The following is a 9,893-nucleotide window of genomic DNA, read 5'->3' as shown; positions in this document are numbered from 1 at the left end:
ATCGCGAATCATTTGAGTCAGTTTGGGGTTCGCAAATCATAGCTGTATATGGATAGGCATTTAACGAATTTAGTAGCTAGGCTAGTTATAATTACGTTTTCCACGCTTGTTTAGGTGTGAAATGTGAACTCTTATTTTTTGTTTTAATGATGTGCCTTTTAACCTTATCAATTATATTAAAAAACTAAACAAATCGTGCCTAAAAATTGCATGCATCTAGGCTAATGTAAAGTTACATGATGAAGTCATGCATGCATTTTTAGTGCGTTATTTCAGTGCATTATTGGGTGTATTCAAATGCATTTATGAATGCATGTGAATGATCACAACATTCAAGATATGAACCCTTTGTGCCAAAAGGGTTATTTCTTGTCATTATAGAACCTTTTTAGCATAAAAGGTTCTTTGGAGTTGAGTAAAGAACCCTATGGTTCTATATAGAACCCCGATGATCCCTTTCTTCTAACAGTTTGTTGTCATATATATATATATATATATATATATATATATATATATATAATTCTGACCCAAACATTTGAACAGTAGTTTTTTTTTTCTATTCAAAGAATCCTGAGAAAAGTATTACAGTTGCCAAAAAAATTAAAATGTGAAGCAGCAAAACTGTTTCCAATATTGATAAATCATCGTATTAAATTGATTTCTGAAGATCATGTGACACTGGAGTAATGATGCTGAAAACAAACCACATTACAGCATATGAGTTTGGCTCTATAAACTCATTTCATGCCAACAGCGCGCTTTTAAACCAATATCCAAGAATCTGACAAAAATCTACAAAACCTTGATTAAAACATTGATATTTTTAATATGGCAGGACACAACAGACCAAAAATAGATAAATAAAAAGCACTGTTTTTCATGCAATTGTCAATTTTGGGCGTTTCAGGCGAGTGCAAAGAAAACATCCAAAATACACTTTTAAGTGTTTCTGTTTGTGTCTGTAGATTTATATTCAAATAAATCATCTTTAAAGGCCGTTTTCTCAACAACAGAAAAAGAAATTGTATTTAATACTTTTTTTCTATTTCAGTGACAATTTATTCATATCTACATTATATTTATTTGATTTTATAATCAAGTTTTATTATAGTGTTTTTTTACTGCCTGTTTATAGTATTTTTAGAATTATGGAATGATAAAAAAAAAAAACTCCAAAACTTCAAAAATCAAATACGTAAACATTCTGAAGCTATTTTTTTCGATGCTCAGATTTCAGTTCTAGAAGTGTGTGCAAATCAGTGCATACTTAATTAGATAATGCATTATTTGCACATTTAAACAATCAACATCTTTTGGTGAGATTTTAAACCCCACTCACCTGTAGTGTCTTGCCATAAGAGGTTGCTATATGTCATCTCACAAACACATTTGCATCCTGTTGTAATGTTTTATTGTTCATGAATGTTTCAGTGCAACAATTTTCCCGTATTGGAATACGACAAATAACAGAGCAGGCTTATAAAGGTCAGGTGAACATGATTAGTGTCAAGTGCTCACTGCGTCTGCACGCTGATGACGACGACACTCAGGCAGCCAATAGGAGTTGAGCAGTCGAGGCGCTTGGCTTTCTGGGAAACGTAGTCCAATTAAGTTTCCTGTTATTGTTGACGATTACGTCAAATTTGTGATTTTTATTTTTAATAATAAAAAATGCCTTTTGCGTTTAATCGGGATATTCAAAAGCTTATATAAAGGTTTTTGAACATTTATTGTAAATATTTATATGTAAAATATTTTTTCTCAAATTCACTTAGTTCGCTGAGATTTTTTTTTTTTTCGTAATGTTATCTGAACACTGATGTTCTGGTTTAATTTTTAATGGTATGATTAATGTGCAAAAAAAAAAAAAGTTCTGAACGAATTTTTGTTAATCTATCGTAAACCACTTTTACTTTAACTTACTTTTTTACTTTGTGTCAAAAAAAAAAAAAGATTTACACGGTCAGAAATATATTGTGTGCATAATGTATCATCATTTTAAATCACACAAAAATAATGTGCAATACTCTGTTGTACCACTAGGTGTCTCCCGTCACCACACAATTTAACTTCGTGATTGTAACTGAAACTTTTTCAAAAGTTTGTTATTGTCAGAGAACACATAAAATCAAGCACATCATTCTTACAAAGCAAGCACCCTAGATATCGAATGCAGACAGTTTTAAAATGTTTATTAATTATACAACTGCACAGATCTACACATTCAGACTTCTAAAAGAGAAAAGTGCAGAAAAGCACCAACAAATCCATACATTTAGGCATCGATTCCATTACAAGGTATCTCAAAGTTCTAATATTTAAATAGGGTAATCAGTCCATGCAAGTTATGTTTTTATAATCATATATTATTATTAATAATAATCATATTATCATGTAAAAGATAATTTACATTTTGGGGTTTATTTATACCGTAATTCTATAGAAATCAGCAGGACTCCATTCGCCTGTGAAACCAACAGACCCTCATTCTCTCTGAACACAAGGAGCATCAGCGCGATTATAAAAGTCAATATCAAGCGTTTAGGACACAATATCATTCTGAACACCCACCTGCATACACACTCTTCGCTTGCTCTGGATTTAAAGGCGATCTCGTGCAACATTAGCATTTTTAAATAAACCTCTGTGCACTTTTTGAGGTGGATCTCCAGATATAAAATCAAAAAGACCCCCAGTCCACCGTGGCACACTTTTAAAGGGGCTTTAATAAAAGACCACACAAGCAACAGCTCAATCAGGAGCTGCGCAATAACTATAATAACACTTGGTTTCATATAAATTAGCAAAGGCTAGACTAAAATGACAGCGATATAAAGAAAAACATTTGACATTGTGCTTTTTTTGTTGCTGTTTTTAGTTTGAATAGGAAAGAGCCTGTGAAATAACAGTTTAGAGGACACGCCATAGTCACAGTACTTGGCACTCAGAAACCACCTCTGTACACACACACACACACACACACATGGCTCTCCGTTGGGCTTTTCAGTCAAAGGCCTTGCTGTTTAAATCAGGACCAGAACAGAACAGCTCCGAAACGATTGTGGAGCGAGTCAGTGTTAGTAAGGCCGTTCAGAAAGTGTGAAGAAATCCTCATCATTAGCAGGATGGGAGTTTAGGAAACAATCTGCCTGTTTGCATGTGGGAATAGCTTTACACTGAATAAAAAAAAACTATTTAAATCGAACTCAGACCCAATTCAATGGTTGCTGTGTGTCATTTCTTTTACATTAGCTGATGTAGTCCACCCTCAGATCATCCGAGATCAGGATGAGTTTGTTTCTTCATCAGATTTGGAGAAATGTAGCATTGCATCACTTGCTCTGCAGTGGATGGGTGCCGTCAGAATGAGAGTCTCACAAGTAATCCACAGCACTCCAGTCCATCAGTTTAACATCTGGAGAAGACAAAAGATGAAACACATCCAGCATTAAGATGTTTTTAACTCAAACACATAGAGTCTATAAACCATAATAACACTTCCTCCAGTGAAAAAGTGCATCTTTGTTGTCTCTCACATCAAAATCCAGACACATATTTGTTTAGAGCTGTTTAAACACTGCAGATTTCTCTCCTGATTCAGACCAGAACACTTTTTCACTGGAGGAAGTGTTATTCTGGATTATTTGAGTTAAAATCATCTTAATGCTGGATGTGTTTCATCTTTTGTCTTCTCCAGATGTTCACTGATGGACTGGAGTGCTGTGGATTATTGTGATGTTTTTTTATCAGACTCTCATTCTGACGGCACCCATTCACTGCAGAGCAACTGATGCAATGCTACATTTCTCCAAATCTGACGAAGAAAACAACTCTTCTACATCTTTGAATAAAATTACAGGGATATGTATGAACTTTTCTTTAAAATACCCATTTAGCGTGTAGAGTCACGTATAAGTGAGCTGTTTCTGGGTTGATTTCAGTGAAAAGTCGAACACTGTGACTTTCCCGTTCGGGAAACCTGTTTGAATTGTGAAATGACACACTTCAGCTTCGATTATTGTGAATATCTAAATATCTTTATGATAAAGAGGAAAATAATGTGGCCCTCACAGATGGGGCAGAAAACACATCTGTACGGTGGAGACCTCGTTACATTAATATCCCGGTCTGAAGGGGTTTCCTGCGAGGAAATGTTGTATTTTATCACAATGTAATTTGGAAACTGGTTGAGATTTGATTTCATATAAGCAGAATTAGAAATATCTCAAATATCACCATACCAGAAAATGGGGAGAGATTGGAAATTATACAAACACAAATGCTTTACAGATACACTACAAGTCAAATATTTAGACACATCTGCTCATTCTGTAATTCCGACTTTCATTTCTTCTGCTCATCAAGGCTGGCATTTATTTGATCAAAAACACGGTAAAATATTCTGAAATATTATTAGAATTTAAATAACAGTTTTCTATTTGAATACATTTAAAAGGAATTTATTCCTGTGATGCAAAGCTGAATTTTCAGCAGCCATTGAAGGAGAAGTTACATTTAATTAATCTAAATTCAGATCAAAAGTCAAAGTTTGGATGCTACTTAATCTTTATTATGACTAATATTCAAAAACAGAAATAGTCATGCAACCCTATTGAAATACAGACAAAGGGGATTGTGGGATATGATTTAGAGATCCAAAATATGCACAAATTAATTATATCTTATATTTGAGCTGTTTCTCTCTTGCTTTTGGAAATAAACAACCAAATTAAAAATGGATGCATAGATAACTACTGTTACAACTGACTTCTGTTGTTTTTGTCCCCGAGTTTAAAGTAAAAAACTAAATTCTGTTAATATGCATGTTTGTTTGAAGCCTCGCTCAAGTGTGTCCAAACATTTGACCAGTGATGCGTATCAAATATAGCACAAGTTTATACAAAACAGTTACAAAACAGCCACCTGTTCCTTCTGTGGCACGAGAAATGAACACTAAAAACTCTCATCCCAGAAGCAGTGAGAAAGCTGTTCTCTAATTACGAAGCAATAACAAACCTATTAACGAGAATGAGACGCTCTGATTGGGTTGGCCAGTTAATTGACCCCTGAACCCCCAGAGGCGTCCAGGAGGGATCGGACCGTCAACAGCCGCTAAACACAGCTCAAAGGCGGCAGCCAGAGACGAGGACACAGACCCTTCGCCCCGGCCCAAACTCAGAGGATGGTGCAGAAGAACTTCTTCTTCCCTGAAGGGGTTCTCTGAGGCCGGGACTGGGCACGATGAGCGGGTCCTCTCGTATATGAGCGTCACAGTACGCCATCAGGTCCGCCGCGGCCTTGGACACCTGAGGACAGAGTGAGGGCTTTAGACTAGGCACAGATCTGGAGACAAGTCTCTTCTGCTCACCAAGGCTGCATTTGATTAATCAAAGATACAGTAAAAACACTGAAATATTTTTACAGTTACAAAATAACTGACATCTATTGTAATATACATCCAAAAGTAATTTATTTCTGTGATGCTCCGCTGTATTTTCAGCATCATTCCTCCAGTCTTCAGTGTCACATGATCTTCAGAAATCATGAAAATATGATGATTTACTGCTCAAGAAACATTAATTATTATTATCAGTGTTGAATAGAGTTGTACTGCTTCATATTTTTGTGGAAATATTAATAAAAAGTTAAAAAAGAACAGCATATTAAAGTATTTTGTAACATCTAACTTTGGATAAAATGTGTCCTTGCTGAGTAATTAAGATTTTTTCATTTTTCTTTTCATTAAAATTTTTGTATGGTAGTGTGTCATGATTTGCAAAAAAAAAAAAAAATATATATATATATATATATTTTTTTTTTTTTTTTTTTTTTTTTTCATAAAAAAATTGTATTATTTCTGAATAATCATGTGACACTGTAGACTGGAGTAATGATGCTGACAATTAAATTACAATTTTATGTTCAAACAGGAAACAGTTATTTTAAATGGTAATAATATTCCACAATATCACAGTTTTTTACTGTATTTTTTATCAAATAAATGAGAGCGAGAGGTTTCTAAATCATTTGTTATGATCTTAATGTTTTCCACTTTTAGTATCACAGATAAACTACAAAACAAAACAACCATAATAATAATTATTATGATAAAAACAATATTTTCCCATTGCATGCTTGGTCTCATCCAGGACACTGTAGTTCAGCGAACAGATGTGAACATTATCTGCTCAGCTCTAGCATCTCTGTTCTGATAAACTGATCAGAGATCAGTGGAGTCCACAGACACTGGCTCATGGTTTTACAGGGTTAGCTGACTGCTGTACAAAAATATCTAGTCTAGGCAAAGACATTTAAAAAAAAATGAAGTGAAAGAGGAGGATTTTAGTCGGCAAATGTCACGCTGAATAAACACACAAAAACATGACATTTATCACAGTCCATTATGTTCACTGCTATTTCTAGGCCTTTGTACAATTCTGGCCTAAATCAGTCAGAGCGAAGCACACAAGAGAAAAATATAAACTATTCATTTCTTATTCATTTGTGCATTATTCACTACCGGTTTGCCTAATATATATATGTGTGTGTGTGTGTGTGTGTGTGTGTGGCCCTTATTGTATTAGTCAAAATTATACATTTTTCTTTTATGCCAAAAATCATTAGGATATTAAGATCATGTTCCATGAAGATATCAAGTACATTTCCTACAGTAAATATATCAAAACATCATTTTTGATTAATAATATGCATGGCTAAGAACTTCATTTGAACACATTTAAAGATGATTTTCTCAATATTTCGATTTTTTTGCACCCTCAGATTCCAGATTTTACAAATAGTTGTATCTCAGACAAACATTGTCCTCCTAACGAACCAGACATTAATGGAGAGAAGATTTATTCAGCTTCAGATGATGCATACATCCCGATGTCTGGAGATTGGTTTTGTGATCCACTCTGTGTCAATTTTCCACAAGTTTCAATGTAAGCATCATTAATGACCCCCTGTGTTTAATTAAAAAAATTATAATAATTTGATTAGTGAAATGAAATGATGATTAAATAAAAATGAGAATGATTAGTAATTTTCTACAAGCCTACCAAAACTCTTCTTATTTATTAGAGGTACAGTATTGCATTTGTAGATTATGTTTAATAGTTAACACTTTGAATAAACATTTGCAATTAGTTTTTAAAAGCTATCATTACATTCTTGAGGACTTAATGCTTACATTTCGGATCAGGAGCTCTTGTGCTTCTACTTAAAATAAATAAATAAATAAATAAATAAGAATTAGGAACACCTTCTGATTGATGAGAGAAATTAACCTTCACCAGTATGAGGCTATATTTAACTCTTTAAGTGCAAAATTGACCTTTGTAATGCCTTTTTTTTTTTACTTTAATGAAAACTTAAATGTATATGTCATCTTTTGGGTCAAAAATTTTTTATTTATAAACTTTTATCAAATAATTTACATTTTAAAAACAAAAAATGTCAATAAAAAATAATAAGATACAATCAGGACAACAGAAAGAACACAAATTAAAAAATATTTACAGACTGTGTACAAGAAATTTTAAATTCATAACAGCAATGTTATGAGATGAATGTTTGAAATATAAAGTTTTGATATAGAAATATTAAAGGATTAAATAACTTAAATTTAGGGCTATACGTTAAAAAAAAATAATTGAAACCACCAGTAGGTTGCAGCAGATCACTGTCTTTGACACTGAATCATTCATTCATTCAATCGATTTCGTTCACAACTGAATCGCAAACCAGTTCAGACCCTGTTTGACTGACACAAGGGAATCGATTCAAAAGAGTGAATCTTGAATCAAGTAGTTCTGATTATGAACAGCTGATAGAAAAAATTATTAGGTCAGTATATAGATCATTCATCAGTAATCACAAGAATAATGTGAGCAATACAAGTCATATTTGATATTACTTAAAATAATATTTTTAATACAAGTAAGTCTAGTGACGCCACTAACGATAAGACTCTTTGACCTGACAGGAACCTATAACTTGGTGAACAAATGATGCAGTCAGTGGCGTATCTTTTATGAATAGCTCATATTGTGTTGCTTGTCAGAGGAGCAGGAGTGCATGGGTCCAGGAAAGAGTCTGAGAGAGAGAGAGAGAGAGAGAGAGACAGAGACAGAGAGAGAGAGAGAGAGAGAGAGAGAGAGAGAGAGAGACGCAGCCGTCGGATGGGAATCATGAGCTTCAGCGGTGTGTGTGTGTGATGCTCACAGCCAGATGGTACAAGTGACACAAACATACAAACATCACGCTGAACACACACACTACATTTCCATCTTCACACACTTACATCAAAGAACCTAAATATACCACGGTATTACTATGTTTATTATATGCACCATCATAATTCCTCCAAATACACTGGAGTACCAGAGAGATAGAATCATAGATAGATAGACAGACATCACTATTAAAAATAAGTTTTCTATTTGAATATATTTTAAAATATATAAAACATGAACTTCCCACGAGCAATACTTTTGTTACTGTTTATTAATCGTTGTTTATCTTAGTTAATAAAAACACAGCTGTTCATTGTTTGGTAATGTTACTTCACAGTGCATTACTGTGCAACTTTTGATGAAGGCTATAGCCTAAATGTTGAAATTAACAATGTTGTAGAAGTGCAGTTCAGTAATAGTAAATGTTAAATAATGTAGTCAAATAGTTTAATAAATAGAACATTATTGTTAAGTGTTACAGATTTTTTTTTTTTTTTACACCAATTCAGACGTCTCGTGAGTTCAGTATATGACAGGTCAGTTGTTTAACCCTTCATTAAACTGAATCGGTTCAAATGAATCATTAGTTCGCGAATCAGACGTGTAATTATCTCAGCAGTTTAGGATATCGCTCTCTCTCTCTCTTTCTCTAAATTACATTTTACAGCATATTCACATAGAAACTGTTATTTTAGATTGTAATAATATAAAACATTTTTTACAGTATTTTTAATCAGATAAATGCAGCCTTCACGAGCAGAAGAGACCTTTCATTTGTTCCTGTATGTGTCACATGGAGCCCTAATGGACTCCTCCAGTATTCACATGAGCGGCGCTCGGGCCGCTGGGAGTCTGTAATTACAGCACACGCCGCACTAATTAGCACAGATCACATTCCACTGTGATTGAGAAATTAATGAACGCAATCAAACCGAGCACTCTGATGAGCTCGTCCACACAGAAACATCTTCATTTGATTTAGAGAACACCTCTTTCTCTTCAACTTTCATTCCCACAATCCCATTTAATCCTGCACTTCCTGCTCTGTGATAAAACAACCTTTGTGTGTCTGAGTGAGACATGGAGCACATGAGACGTCTCACAGCAGTCAGATGATCAGAACGTTTCTACGGATTACTGTGAGAAGAATCAGAAGTAACTCCATTTACATTATTAATACATTTCTCTGATCTTATTGTGAATGATTCATCAATGCAAGTTAAAGGGTTAGTTCACCCAATAATCATAATTATGTCATTAATAACTCACCCTCATGTCGTTCCAAACCCGTAAGATCTCCGTTTATCTTCTGAACACAGTTTAAAGAGGGGTGAAATGCTGGTTTTCACTCAATATCCTGTTAATCTTGATTACCTATAGAGTAGTACTGCATCCTTCATATCTCCAAAAAGTCTTTAGTTTTATTATATTTATAAGAGGAAGATAGTCTGTACCGATTTTTCCCTGAAAAACACGAGCGGCTGGAGGCGTGACGTGTGGGCGGAGCTAAAGAATCACGAGCGCCAGTAGGCTTTTGCGTTGAGAGCGTCTGGAAGCTGTGACATTACGTGAGGACAAAACCAACCAAAACAAACCATGTCTTACAGTCAGATTCAGCATATATTTATGATCCAGAATCAGATCCCGAGGCTGAAA

Source organism: Carassius auratus, unplaced genomic scaffold, assembly GCF_003368295.1.
Source record: "Carassius auratus strain Wakin unplaced genomic scaffold, ASM336829v1 scaf_tig00033198, whole genome shotgun sequence".
Classification (NCBI taxonomy): domain Eukaryota; kingdom Metazoa; phylum Chordata; class Actinopteri; order Cypriniformes; family Cyprinidae; genus Carassius; species Carassius auratus.
Note: the sequence above shows the minus strand (reverse complement) of the source record.